This window comes from Haliaeetus leucocephalus, unplaced genomic scaffold (assembly GCF_000737465.1).
Source record: "Haliaeetus leucocephalus isolate CR32 unplaced genomic scaffold, Haliaeetus_leucocephalus-4.0 Scaffold906, whole genome shotgun sequence".
Taxonomy (NCBI): domain Eukaryota; kingdom Metazoa; phylum Chordata; class Aves; order Accipitriformes; family Accipitridae; genus Haliaeetus; species Haliaeetus leucocephalus.
This window is the reverse complement of record NW_010973342.1, coordinates 4,315,643-4,331,049: the sequence shown is the minus strand read 5'-3', so window position 1 is coordinate 4,331,049 and position 15,407 is coordinate 4,315,643. Positions and strand designations below refer to the sequence as shown.

Sequence of the window (15,407 nt, the reverse complement as noted above, 5' to 3'; positions counted from 1 at the left end):
TTATTTATTATTGCTGGGCAGATAGTATGCTTTGGGACAATGAAAAATACTGGGAGAGATAACCACGGTCAAAGTTTTTAAATTCTTAATTGCAGTGCAAAGATCTATACTGATGCCCAAAATATAGAGGTGGAAGTCATGAAGAACATTCAATACCTCTACAGTAGTAGTTGCTGGTGGCACAGCTTCGGTGTGCAATTAGAGGTTTTAAGGTGTGGTCTGTAGGGAAGATCAACATTGATATACCACAAGAGGGAGCTGGAGGCATAAAGGATTGTATTTAAGTCGTTAAGATGAGGTTCCAGCAAATGTTTCATTCTTCAACGAAATATGACATTGAAATAACCTTTAACATAAACTTAAGAATTTATCGGCTGAATTTCCTATATACCATTTCTTTTTGCATTCTCCTTGAAAAACATATTTCTGCTGCTTTCACTGTATTTGCAAGACTGAAGGTTAGATTCAGATATAGAAGTATGGAATTAATGTTAGTACTAAGAACTCAGGCCATTTTCCATTCCCACTATTAAATAATGCTCCCTCTTGAAACTTTGCTTTTGAATTTTTGCATTTTCCTATATATTTTAACATATTGTTGCCTAAGCTAATGTTAGCTAAACTATTTTAAAACCCAGACCCAGCCAATTAATCTGTAATTATGTTTAGTGAACAGGATAAAGGTTATACTCACCAAGCAAAGTAATAATATGTGGAAATGTTTCTTAGAAGATCCTGCAGGTATGAAGATTAAGAAAGATTAAGTATGTAAATGCGGCCCATTCCTAGAGAGTTTAATTCATGATAACAGGATAATGCAAATGTAGTAGAAGACTGAACCAGCAGAAAATGGTGGCTGCTGAAGTATAAGCGAAATAACTTTCCTTCACTCCACCTTTACTACAGTGATTGGGTGACTGGAAAAAGGGCACGTGTCTGCAAAGATAGGGTGATAGCTGACATTTAGCAAAAGTGAAATTCCAAATACTTTTGTGTGTGTAAATCGAATTAGTCATGTCTGGAAGAGAATCATAAAACCTTATTGTATCTCTGCCTGCAGAGCTACTGTTAAAACCAGGACTGTTCCTAATGTTATATAGGCGATCAGAGTACGTGCAAGAGCATTCTCATACAGGCATATAAGAGAGAGGGCATATATGTTGTGTGCTTTGTCATGGTTTTGCACATTCCAAATGTAGATCTGTAACAGATTTGGGTAGGCTGATGTATCCATGTTGTAGTGCTTCCTGACACTTTAACTTGTTTACAGTAAGATATAAAGAAACTCTCCCCTGACTCCACAGGAATTAATAATATTTACTGATATTATCTACTTGAACCTTATAGCAATTAAATCCAATTAATGAGCAATAACAATGGCAGCGTATGTGAACCTTGTTCCGTAGAGTAGGTAGCCCCTCTCCTTGCATGCTAAAAGAATTGTAACTCCAGAGCTGTAGGAGCAGGAATGGAGGAAATCCACTGATTCCTTGCCTGCTACCACAAGCAACCGTGTCATATAATCCCTTTTGTAAATGTGTGGACTTTAAAATGAATTAGGTGCTTTGTCCCCAGAATTATATGAAGAGCTGCATTAGAGATGGGTAAACTGCAGTTTAGAAGACTGCTTCTAGGATTATTCCTGCTCAGTTTATACCAATTTCTTCTTGTATCAACACTGTGATTTTGTCACTTTCCGTAGCATTTACTCTTGAGAGCCAGAGGTCATGTCCCATGCAGACCTTTTTCAGAAGACTAACACTCTTTTATAAGGTAGGGATTATTCTAATGACTGTTTTGTTAATTTTGCTCTTTGAGTTCATCCTTTTTAAAGATGAATGACCAGAATGATATACAGCATTCTAGATGAGACTCTGAACATTGTCTTATGTAACTACATTAAAGGAAGTGGTGTTTTCTGGAGGTTGTGAGATTTTATTTCTATATAAAACATCATTTTTTTTAGTAGTTAAATTTAGAAATTCAGTTTTAAAACCTCATCTCTTTAACAAAAGGCTTTATTCCCATCCTTCCAGATTATATGTGTTCTAGCCTTGTTTTTGTTCAGAGAGTGAACACAGCACTGCTGTAGACAAATATGACTAGTTTCATGTATGACAGAATTTTTCTAATGCTCTTTTTGACAACAGGTTAAAAATTCCCTATCTACCCATAGTTTCTTTTTGCTGCTTGTTTCAGTTGTTTTAGTAAAGATTGAACATTTACCTGAAAAAATAGGTTGAGTGATTTTTCTGTTTTTGTTTGTTTGGTTGTTTTTTGTTGGTTTTTTTTTTTAAGGTAGGTGCAGATTTCTCATCTATAGAGGACAGTTAGCTGCAGGTAAAGATATTTGAATATTTGAGCTATTCAGACAAATTATAACTTGAAAGACCTGCCTAGAATTAAAATGCTTGGTAGAATTCCTGGTTTTGCAAAACTGAGACACTGCTGTTGTGTCTGTATGAGTAGGGAGTTTCAAGTGTAGTAAGTATCCAAGGAGAGCACATCAGGGGTTACTCAAGTTTATCATTGTAACTATGACATTAAAGGAACTCCCTCATGGCTGCTAGAAGTGTGATCAACAAACAAACTGTAGCACAGGAAAACAAATTTCTTATTTTCAGGGCAGTAACGGGGTCAACACAGTATGATATCACTTTCATTAAATGAAGCGCCTGTATTACACACAGATGGTGCAAATGGAAAAAATAAATAGGGGAGGAAATATGCTGCCTGGAGGCAGGTGACTTTGTAAGTGATGTAAAAATGGAATGAAAAGGAACCTGAGGAAGCAGATGAGAAAATGAGACATTGAGAAACATGCAAGCAATTGAGGAGAAGCTGACTGTGATGAAAGGAAAGATGGGAAAAAAATATGTTAGGCAAAGGGGCAAAGTAAATGCCTCCCAATGAAGCTAGTAATGACAGGGACGAGAAGGAACATAACATTTTAAAAGACAGGAAAGTGAAAATGGAAGAAAAAACATAATGTTGAAGGAGAAAAGTTACATTACACTGTATATTTTGAATAGACAGCTCCTACCAATAACTTAGACAAGTTCTAAATAGGGTACAGCAAGTAGTGATATTTTTTTTTTCCCACCAGAGAAAAATAAGTCTCTGGACAAATACTTGGAAGCAAAAATATTTTTCACAAACTAGAGAGGTTAAGTAATTTCTAGTAGGATCCCATTATAATTAAACAGCATTTTCTCATGTTGGTATTAACAATTTGCTGGTTAAAATAGTTTGTAACTTTTTTTTTTTTACTCCTTTGCTTCAAATTGGAGAAGCATTTTAAGATTTTAGCTTATTTCAGGCCTTGCCAAGTTTAAGTTATCCACAAAACCAGGCAATATATTTATGGACATGGAATGTCTTTTATCATTTTCTCCATAAACAGCTATCTCTTTTGTAAAGTACAAAACCAGCAGAAAAACACATAAAGAGAATTTAAAAATTATTTTTCCAGACTTAATCTGCCCAATTCATTGTAGGTAAAAAGAGTTTACAACTCTGTAGACTTACCCTAAGTTGACAGCCTGGTTCTGTGAATAGTCTCTTGTACTAAAGTCAGCAGGACTACTCCAATAAATTTATTGAACTCTGTATTTATATGTTTGCAGGATCAGTTTCTATGCTGATAATGTAATGTGAAAGGCAAATTTGAAAAAGAAATTTAGAAACATTTGGTGGTGTTATGTCAGCAAGTAAATACTAACCATCTGGTCTCTAGATTGCTAATCTATTTCCCCTGATTTCACGGGTAGCATACTTCCTGTGTGTGCAAGCTTGAGACTACATCTTTAAACTTTTTTGTTGATCTTTTTTTAGTGTTCTAACAGAAACATTTAAATTAGTTTGCCATTTTGGGGGTGAAATTTTGTTCTTATGCATAATTTTTCTGGCTGGAAACTTTTCATTCTCCAACAGTTTAATTTAAGGTGTTTTATTGAAACACGTTTCTAATAAGGATGAATAATTTCAGGTGTGTTCTTTGAAAGACAGACCAGTCATCTGCAGTGAATGACATCCAGTTCTCTAAAGCTAATTACTACAGATAAGATCTCAGTTCGTTCCTGGTTGAAAGTTATGTCATAGAATCATAGAATACCGGGTTGGAAGGACCTCAAAGATCATCTGGTCCAACCTTTCTTGGCAAAAGCACAGTCTAGACAAGATGGCCCAGCACCCTGTCCAGCTGAATCTTAAAAGTGTCCAATGTTGGGGAACTCACCACTTCACTGGGGAGCTTATTACAATAGCTGATCGTTCTCATTGTGAAAAATTCTCCTCTTGTGTCCAGTTGGAATCTCCCCAGGAGTAAATTGTACCTATTACTTCTTGTCTTTTCCATGTGACTCCTTGTAAAAAGGGAGTCTCCGTCTTCTTTGTACCCACCCTTTAAGTACTGGAACATGGTAATAAGGTCTCCCCTAAGCCTTCTTTTCTCAAGGCTGAACGAACCCAGTTCTCTCAGCCTTTCCTCATATGGCAGGCTTCCCAGTCCTTTGATCATCTTTGTGGCCCTTCTCTGGACCCTCTTCAGCCTGTCCACATCTTTTTTGCATCACGAGGACCAAAACTGAATGCAGTGTTCCAGGTGTGGCCTGACAAGTGCTGAGTAGAGTGGGATAATGATTTCTTTATCTCTGATGGTGATGCCCTTGTTGATGCAACCCAGCATCCTGTTGGCTTCTTTGCCACAGCACCACACTGTTCACTCATATTGAGTTTGTTGTCCACCAGGACCGCCAGGTCCCTTTCCACAGACCTGCTCTGCAGCTGGGTAGATCCCAGCCTGTTGCTGCGCTCCTGGATTATGTTTTCCTGGGTGCAAGACCTTACACTTGTCCTTGTTGAACGTCATAAAGTTCTTTTTAGCCCCCTCTTCCAGCCAATCCAGGTCTTCCTGCAGGGTGGCTCTCCTGAAGTGTCCGCTTCCCCACTGAGTTTGGTATCATCAGCAAACTTCATTAGCCTATACTTGATCGCATCATCCAGATCACTTATGAAGATATTAAGCAGCATTAGGCCCAATATCGATCCCTGGGGACCCCACTTGTGACAGGTTGCCAGTTTGAAAAGGAGCTATTTACCACCACCCTCGGGGTGCAGCCTGTCAGCTAGTTCCCCATCCACCGCACATACCACTTGTCTAGGCCATAACACATTGGTTTCTCTAGAAGGAGGCGTGGGAAACGGTATTGAAAGCCTTGGAGAAATCCAGGTAGACAATGTCTACCGCTCGCCCCACATCAACTGAGCAGGTTACTTTATCATAGAAGGTGATCAGGTTTGTCAGGCATGATTTGCCCTTGGTGAATCCATGCTGGCTTTTCCCAATCACGTGCTTCATTTGACTTGTGACAGCTCCCAGAAGGATTCGTTCCATAACGTTCCCAGAGACTGAAGACTGATGGGCCTGTAATTTCCTGGATTGTCCTTTAAGCCCTTCTTGTAGATGGGGGTGCCATTAGCCCTCTTCCAGTCTTCTGGGATGTCCCCTGATCTCCATGACTTCTCAAAGATTATGGAGAGCGGCCTCACAATGACGTCAGCCAGCTTAACACCCTCAGGTGGATAACCCTTGTAGGGGTCAAGCTCCTGTAATAGTTCACATACCAACTCTTCCTTCACTGTCAGTGTGTCGGGTCTGTGTTTGCATCAGCCTGGATTTTTGTTCCCAAGCCCTGGGGCCCAAGAGTGCTGGTAAAGCCAGAGGTGAAGGACGTGCTGATAACCTCTGCCTTTTCAACGTTGTTGGTGACTAATTCACCTCTCCCGTTTAACAGCGGGCCAATGTTTTCCTTCTGTTTCTGCTTGTTGTTCATGTACCTGAAGAACCCTTTCTTGTAGTTTTTGACATCTCTGGCCAATCTCAATTCGAGCTGAGCTTTTGCTTTTCTAACTGCACCTCTGCACACCCTGGCAATGCCCTTGTAGTTCTCAATGGGTATTCATCTGCTTTTCCATTTCTGGTACAGTTCTGTTTTGGTTTTGAGCAGACTCAGAAGCTCACAGTTAAGCCAAGGGGGTCTCTTGCTCTGCCTACTTCCCTACCTTTAAAGGGGATGAACTGTTTCTGTGCTTACCGGAGAGTGTTCCTGAAAAATGTACAGCACTTGCTAGCTCCTTTATCCTCCATGGAAGCTTCCCACAGAATCCCTCCCAGCTGAGCTCTGAGTGAGCTGAAGTTTGCTCTTGTAAAATCTAAAACCTTTGTCATCTTAATACTAACCTTCAGTGTGCTCAGCAGGATCCTGAACTCCACAATATTGTGATCACTGCAGCCAAGGCTATCACTAACCGAGATATTACAAAGCAGGTTTTCTTGGTTTGTGAGTAACAAGTCCAGCAGTGCCTCATTCCTGGTTGGCACATCTAACATTTGTATGAGGAAGCAGTCCTCTACACATTCCAGGAACTTGATGGATGACATGTGAGCTGCTGTATTGTTCTTCCGACAAATGTCTGGGTAGTTGAAGTCATCCATAAGAATCATGTCTTTGCAAAATATTTGCAATGTAGTGAAGGGTGTTGCTTGTATTCCAAATCTCTTGTTCAGTACTAAAATATTTTTTTAAAGAAAGTAGCTCATATAAAAATATCTTTCAAAGTAGCCGCCTTCAGTCATTTGAAAATGAATCTTTTTATAATTCTGTTTTCTTAAACTGTGCTTCTTCCATCAGGTTCTAAGAATTTGGCAAATAACTCTTAAAATGTTTAAGATGTTAAACCACATATATCTGAATTTGGATTTGTAAGTGTGTTGGTGAAATTCAACAAAAGTCTAACTTCCTGACTGTATGTTGTTATCTTAGGGGTAAGTTCTGGCTTGCTATGCATTGCAAGAAAAAAACAAATCAGTGCATACTATTTAAGGTATAAAATTTGCTACATACTTAATGTTGAGAAGTACTTATCACAGCTTGAGGAAGGCTTGTTTCACTGAAGGAAGCTATAGAAATATCAATTTTCTATGAACTGCAAAGTAAACATATTTAGAAAATTAATTAAAACTACTTTAAAAACTCTCCATGATCCTCATTCTTCCCCCTACAGGCTTAACTATAATTTATCTTTAATTCAATATAATTAGATCAAATGCAGTCTCCTTTATGGATGCATAAAACCTTGCCCACATGAACTTCTGTGGTGTTAACTATAACGCTATACTTTCTTTAAACTTATATGACTAAGATTTTATATACTTCTTTTGCAGTTAGCTTAACTTGGAACTTCACTAGATGAAGAAGTAGTACACCACTGTTAAATCTTTCACAAAAATCAAACTGTCTACATAGGGTTTAAATCTACATCTCATCTGTATTTAAGGATTTAAGCCTATTTAGAGCTGGTTCACACTGGTTAACATTCAGTAAAAACTATGACTGAATTTCACCACTTGAAATGGCATAATACAGATTACACCAGAAATTATGCACTTGTTTCATGTCTCCTTGCTGGCAAGACCTTCTTGTGATTTGATTTATGCATTCTCAATTGAAGAAGCCCTGACCTTATTTTAGGAAGGTGGTTAAAGAAGGTACAATATACATTGAAAAACTTTATTCTTAAGTGGACTTCTTCCCTTCTGTGTGACTGACTGCATGTGTTCATTTGTGCAATGGACAACTCCATGCAACAACCCAGTTTGCTTACAGAGGGGTACCAGCATCTTCAGTTGAAGACATTTACCCCATGTGCTGAAGCATCAGGAATGGCATGGTGCCTAGTGTAAGTTTAAATTGCCTGAACACTGGTGCAGCATTCTTCAGCACTAGAAGAAAATTCCTCTCTGATAGTCCTTATAGTCAGTCATCTGTCTCCAGATACAGCTATGCCTCTGAATCTCCTAGCTGCAGACACAGCTAAGTCTTTTGATCTTGTCTTCTCCAAATACAAAGAAAATATACTTGATGTGTAAAGTATGTGGTTCAGGTTCAGTCTTAAGAATAATATGGCTTATGAAAAAAAGCATAGGCTAATTTTCTATTTCAGATTAAATTAGGATGTTATGCTAGTCAAGAACTCGGAGTAAGCCAATTATCAAGGAAAGTATGTTTATAGAGGATCAGCCATAATCACCTGGAATTCGGCAGGAACCACCTGGATCACCTGGCTCTTGAAATGGCCGCAACAAATGTTGTATCCCTAAAAAGGTGAAGGAGGAAGTTGGCTGCCAGAAGTTCAAAGAATTAGTCCATCAACATTCAACTTCTTTTACCATGGAATAGAAATTTTAGTAGGAGGCAAGACCTTAACCTAGTTTTGAGAGGAACCTTAAGAAGAGATGGTGAGGGTACTGAGAAGTCTTTCACACATACTGTCAAGGCCAAAATGACTCTTAACAAATGCACTTAATGGAAAAATCCATTTCTTTTCATTCCGAAAGGTCATTTAGAATAACTGCAAGGCTAGTCTGAAATGAAACCAAAGTTTTGGTGGAGCACAGAGAAATTATTTTACTTTATGTAGGTATATCTTAATGAGTTTTTGTACTAATAATCATGACACTTTTTACCCAGAATGAGGAGGTGTATTCTAATCTTAAAAGCCATTCATAATCTAGTTATGAGGTGGAGGAAGATGAAGTCAGCCTGAATTAAATCAGATTTGAGAGCCAGGGCAGGATCCTGTCATTCTGCATTATTAAGCGTGGAACCTGTTAGCACCAAAACCGCCTCTACCAAGGCGGACCTAAGCATAACTGTGGTCATGTCATGGTTTTTCAGCTGAACTTCAGGAGAAGAGATTACCACAAGCAGAGCAGTGCCTCTGGCGGGGATCCTGAAGACAGACTGAACTTGGTCCCAAAGGACCTTCTGTTTTCTCTGAGGTTTGGAGATAAAAAGCTTGGATGAGGATATGGGAAACTGCTTGGACCTGACTTGGTCACAGCCCAACTGGACAGGTGGTAAAATGCGTTCTCTGATTCCAGGTTGACTACTGGGAGTAGAGGATCCCTCCTCCTTACTTTATTGCTGCATAGTTTGTCCTGGAGCCAGGGTCTTTTATCAGGGAGATTATGTTAAATTGGAAAATGCAAGATCACCTTCTCTGTCTATTACTCATGTCACCTCTTCAGTGCCTCAGGCTCTCATTTTCACTCAGTTTCTTTTTATGGAATCATGTGTGAACTTGGAGAACTCTTAGCATGTTTTTCCTGTGGTTTAGGGATATGAGTGGCACTTTTATACTGACATCTGTGCCTCATCACTTAGGAAATGTACTTAGCAGTAAACTTAGCCAGCAGAGTCCTGGTATGTCTCCCTTGTACGGTATGTGAACCTGAGAGCCACACCACAAATGGCCTCAAAGAGGAAAAAATGGGAGACAGGGGTAGAGTCCTGGCAGATGTCACTCATGATCCTAATTCAGCTTGCTGTTTAGACGCTTGCTTGCTCTGGGAGAAGCTATTGCTGAATACGATAATGAGTTTTTTGGCATGGTACTTAGAGCCACAAGGAATACCTCCCTGAGATATCCCTTTTCCTCACAGCACCAAAAATATACAGTGCTTCTTCAGAACATGTAAATTCAGCTGCTAGATGATGCACATTTTTAAGCCCAATGGGACTGAAGACAGCTTAAATGGAGCAGCAAGACCATGGCAGGTTAATTAGGCAATTTTGAATTATAAGATTAAAGCTCCAAGGCTTAAAGAAAAAAAAAACAACCAAAACCAACCAACCCTTCAGTAATGTCTCAGAGATATCCAGTCAGAGAGAAAAAAAGAAAATTAAAAAAAAAAAAGAATTAAATACATTAGAATTTTTTTTTCATTTTTTAATGTATGTGTTTTAACAATATTAGAAGGTGTCCATGACACAATAGGAAATTAAAAGTTTAAAATCATTCTGGCTCAGCTAGGTATTTCTCAGGAACTGAGGAATTTAGGGTATACACTATTTGCCCACAAGAAATGGTGGGGTAGAGGTTTCTGTGCTTCCACTGACACCAGTAAGGCCAAACCCAATTCTTGGGTCTCCAGTTCTGGACAGAAGTATATCAGACATGCTTGTGTACTTGAAATAGATGTTTTGGCTATATATATTAGGGTTGCTCATCAGCAGTGGAGGTTTAACTTGGCACCGACTTTTATCACATGTAGTCATATGTAAGGGAAGAAAAATTGAGATCAATGAGCAATAATTTGTGTTTTCAATTTTTGTATACAATAAAAATGCTTAATTTGATTTATGTTAGTGAATTTGGGAAAATAAATATAGTGCATTCTATTGTAGGGAAATAAATTTTCTTAAGATACTAAGTAATTCTATGTATATTGCAGTGCCACCCAAAGAAGCAGTCAAGACCACGGCCTCGCTGTGCCTGTTTTCACACAGAAGAAGATGTTCCAGACTGTTTACCTCGTAAACCTTCAATTTTGCAAATGGTACCATTCACGTATTTAGGAGTAAGTGCACACAAGAATCTTTCAACACAAAAAATATTTAACTATATTTTAATGTTTAATTGAATAGCATAGTAGGTAAGGACACAATTACAAGCCAAGTAGATGCACAAGGTATCCAGATCAACCCTTGTACATCTAAACAGGATCTGAGAGGATACATCCTCTATTGGACAGTCAAGATTTAATAAGATCAATATCCCTGTTTAGTTCTACTACTTCAGAGCTCCTTGTAAAGACTTTTTTTACATCAACATGCTAGAGTGGGAAACACCATCATCCAAACCAAAATGCATTTATATGAAAATATTTTCTTCCTTTTCCCACTGCCAAGAGTGTCTCCCACTAGGGAGAAGACTATGTTTAAAATAAAGGAAAGGGTATTTCTAAAGATTAGATTAGCTAGTAAACCAAGGTAGATATTGATGGCTATGTGTTCATCTTGCATTCCTCAGTGCGGAACACATGATCTTCACTGATCCTTTTGCTTGGACTCTGATGGTTAACTGGACGAGGTTTTTGGAATTTAAGAACTAAGTTCTCTAATGAGGATTTTGCTCCCAACTGCGTATTAACTGGCTGTCCTGGTTTCAGCTGGGATAGAGTTAACTGTCTTCCTAGTAGCTGGTACAGTGCTATGTTTTGAGTTCAGGATGTGAAGAATGTTGATAACACTGATGTTTTCAGTTGTTGCTCAGTAGTGTTTAGACTAGAGTCAAGGATTTTTCAGCTTCTCATGCCCAGCCAGGGCACCTGACCCAAACTGGCCAACAGTGTATTCCATACCATGGGACGTCCCATCTAGTTTAGGAACTGGGAAGCGGGGGGCAGGGAATCACCGCTCGGGGACTGGCTGGGTGTCGGTCGGCGGGTGGTGAGCAATTGCCCTGCGCATCATTTGTACATTCCAATCCTTTTATTACTACTGTTGTCATTTTATTAGTGTTATCATTATCATTATTAGTCTCTTCTTTTCTGTTCTATTAAACCGTTCTTATCTCAACCCAGGAGTTTTACTTCTTTTCCTGATTTTCTCCCCCATCCCACTGGATGGGGGGGGAGTGAGTGAGCGGCTGCGTGGTACTTAGTTGCTGGCTGGGGTTAAACCACGACACTGGCCAACACAAGCTAACTATAATGTATACGATATATAATCTTCCTTGATGTTCAGAACAAAATTAAGCTAGGAAAATTGGAATGAAGTTTGTATAGCGAAGAAGCATTTAATGCTGACAGTTATATACAATTTTATTATTTTGAACATGCTGAAAGCATTAAATGAGAAAATTGACATTTATGTGAGGATATTTCTGTATTTCTAAAATAAAACCTTTTTGGAGCAACCAACAATTCCATTCCTTTAACCAAGGTAATTAAACAATGGTAATTAAAACCATAGACTTTGCATCAGATGCTGGACTAAGTTTATTTTGTGACTTCTCATCTGGTGTTTGTGACAGCAGTAATCACACTTCATTACAGGATGCATTGTAAACCTCGCCAGATGAAATCTGACAAGCTGTTTTGTGACAGCCACCCTCAGTATGATTGAGATGTCTGTACACCCAACATTAAGCTACTTAGGCTTAGAAAGCCAAAGCTTTTACAGCCCCAAAGCCACAAATCCTTATCACTTTGTTTCACAGCCTTTCTTCCTTTATTGTCTCCAACAGTGGTGAAAACAGTATGAAAAGTTACAGCTGAGACCTTGCATGGATTTTTTGAGGGGCCATTAATCACTGCATTCCAGATTCTAACTTGAAGTCTTAATCACCATTTCCAAAAACACTGAAGAAAAGCACTAAATTAATTCGTGGTGAGTTGGATATTTCTGACTGCAAGTAGGCTGTGTGAGCACACCTGTTTCCGTGTCAGTCTTCAGTGTTCACTTCTTCCTTGCTGAGCAATACTCATGTAGGAAATTTTGCTCTACTACAGAAAACCCTTATGTGAATTCAGACTGATTACATACTCCTGTCTTAAAGTCCAATCAGTTCTGTTGGCTATCACAAATAGAACAGGATCAGTGGCTGCGGAAGAAGTAATATCTGAGACTGCCATGGAGTAATTATTTTATAGTTAGTAGATGCTGATGCCACTTCTTTGCATCCCTCCTCTTTGAAACAAAATAAAGCATAATTTCTTTTTATTAACCCCATAAACTCAAAAGGACACCTGCAGATACCTCTGTGGAAGAGTTACAATTCCACTTTATTACTTGTCGCTTTCAAAGAGATTTTTCTTCTGTTACAGCTGTTTACAAGGTCAGACTGTTTGAAATACATGGTTGACCAATCTTCCCTTCTGTAGGGAAGGAGGTAGCGCAACTCAGTGCTAGATCTGTTGGGGTAGCACGGGCAACAAAAATAGTGGCAAAGATATGTAGTCTTGACAACCTCATATGGAAGCTAGAAATAATCGGGCTGTTAATGGATGGCAACCCAAAACACCACCTTTTTTTTTTTGTGGAATGCAGTTCTTGCCCCTGTGATATCTCCCCAGTCAAAGGGATAAAGAGCTATCGCTCGTTTGGCCAAATTTAGATCTCTAGAGTATTTTTTTAAATTATTGTACCACACCTGAAAGAATCAACCAGGTGAGGTTTAAAATCAATCTGTCAATTTTCTTCTTTACATTTTGAATCTTTAGCCTTCCTAAAGGATCAATAATTACTTTTATAGGACACAGTATGTCTGGAGAAGTTAGGAGGTCTATCATCTTGTAGTTTTACACTGATCTGCCAAGGTGTCTCTGTGAGGATGAGGAAAAGAAATAATGCTTATTTTATTCAGTTATTTTCCCCTCCAGCTTTTCCCATAAAACCTGGTGAGACAGATAACAAAACTGGGATCTAAGTTGACCTGAAATGTTTCATGTTGGTAGAAATCTCCTTGGGATGGACTGACAAAGAAAAAACCCAGCAGAATGAGAAGGCAGAGGTCAGAGTAGAGAAGCAGGATCCTCTATTTTTCCAAAGAGCTTTTTCTTTCGGCCTGTGTTTTTCTTTTTCCTGAAGACTCCAGTATACTGTAAGCATTTCAGAAAGGGAAGGAGATATTAAGAAACAATTTCCTAGACTGTGTAAAAATTAGACAAATACTGGAGTTAAACCATCAAGCCACAGTTTTAAAATTTAAAAGTTATCTTACAGACATAACAGTAACAGTGAGTTGTGGGACAGATATCCTGCTCTGGAGACTGGGGAAAAAACCCCACAAAAACCCAACCCAGAAAGAAAAGGCAAGCATTCTCCTTCACCTTGTGGCTGGTAGGTTCAGTTCCAGTTTCAGGTTTCCAGTGCATAGAGACAGACACCAAAACGAAGAAATCCCCCACATACAAAGGATTTCTACAAGTCCTTGTTAAGAGCTAAAGATCACAATCTTCTGCAAAGATCACAAAATCTTTTCAGGTTCTGTAGGAAAGTCAAACACCTTTGGTTAATTCTTCCCTTTTTTCTGGACCTTATATTCCTCAAGAATCTCTTAACTGACGTTCACTTTTACGTGTACCATCTTCCCCTCTTCCTATTCCTCCTCCTTAAAGTAAGGTTTTCTAGTATTGCCCTTTTGAAATAAACAGCTGTCCCCCATGTACTTTGAGAACTTGTTGCCTGTGCCCTGCTCCATCTGGGTGGCAAAACTTGCCCTTTGCACATGCTCTTGCCCTTTGGATGCTTAATTACTACGAAATGCCTCACCTACCTCCTCACCCTCGTGGGGTGGCTTAATGGTTGAACCTAGTGCCACCCTGCTCCCTCCCACTTTTCCCTTTACCTTGTAAGGTCTGTCTCACTTTCTTCCTGGGCTTCGAGGCACGGCACACCTGTTTGATGCACCTCTGAACGCCTCCCGCCCTGTCCTCCCTGACCAACCTGCCCCTTCTCCTCAGCGCCGCTTCAGAGCTGCCGGTTATTCTAACCAGTCTCGCCCCGCCAGCTTAACGTCGTTGTGCTGTTTAACACTGGGACTGGCTCTACTTTGTCCTCCCGGCTCCGAGAGGACCGAGCAAGCTGTCCCCGCTGTGCGGTGTTGATCATTTAATTCCTCCCCTCGCCCCGGTTTCGGCCGCGGGGCCGTCCCTCCCTCCCGCCTCAGCCTCGCGCCCCCTCAGCGGGCGCCGGCGAAGCCCCGTTCGAAAGGGCGCCGGCAGCCCGCGCCTGCGCACTCCGCTCCCAGCTGGAGGCGAGGGGGCGGGGCACCCACTGCCCACCGCGCCCCGGCTCGGCGGCTCGGGGAGACGAAGGAACTACGCGGCCCGGCATGCCCCGCGCGGCCCGCTCCCCACGGCCGGAGGGAGCGGGCCCCTCGCAGGGCACGCCGGGAGCTGTAGTTTTTCGGCCCTGGGTATTGTCTCTCCCCTTTCTCTGTCCGGGAACCCGACCGCCACCCCTGCCGGGTGAGTGCGGTGACTGACAGCTCCTCGCAGCCAGTGGCCGAAGCGCTGTGTGGCGGAGCCCGGCGCCCGTCTCCTCGGTGACCGGGGGGAGCTGGTGCCTCAGTAGAGTAGCCGGAGTCCTGGGGGACGGAGGTGAGTGGGTCCGAGCGGGGCAGCGCCCACCCGGCTCTCCCATCCCCCTCGCCGCCGAGCGCCCGGCCCGGGACCCCGCTCGGGGTGTGGTGGGAGAAGGGGGGCGGCAGCCCACGGGCGGCGTGAGGGGAACCCGGGGGGGAGGGGAGGGGGAGGGCAGCGCCCGCGCCGCCCCCTCTGCGCGCCCCTCAGGCTGCGGCGCTGCCCGCGACCCCCGGGCCGGGGCGTGTGCCAGTGTGGGTGTGCGCGCCGCGGGTACTCCTTGCCCTCCCGTCTTTTTACCGCTTGATTTTTCAAACCCTCCCTGCGGGCTCAGGTGCCTCCCCGCAGCTCCACCCCCCCGGGAAGCGGCGGCCCCGCGGGGCGGTTAATGTGTAACCCCCGCGGACCGTGGCTCCGGGCGGCGGCGGCGGCGGCGGCTCGGACCCGGCGCCCGCCCCTCCGCTCCGCTCCGCTC

General features: G+C 41.6%; 1 protein-coding gene across 1 annotated transcript in view; it reads left to right on the top strand.

The window, feature by feature from the left end:
- The first annotated feature begins 14,828 nt into the window (after nt 1-14,828).
- The window catches only part of RGS12 (regulator of G-protein signaling 12), an 89,806-nt gene continuing 89,227 nt past the window's right edge, over nt 14,829-15,407 (top strand). Inside the window, exon 1 of the mRNA XM_010583515.1 lies at nt 14,829-14,950. The gene's annotated coding sequence lies outside the window, so the exon portion shown is untranslated. The remainder of the gene's footprint in view (nt 14,951-15,407) is intronic.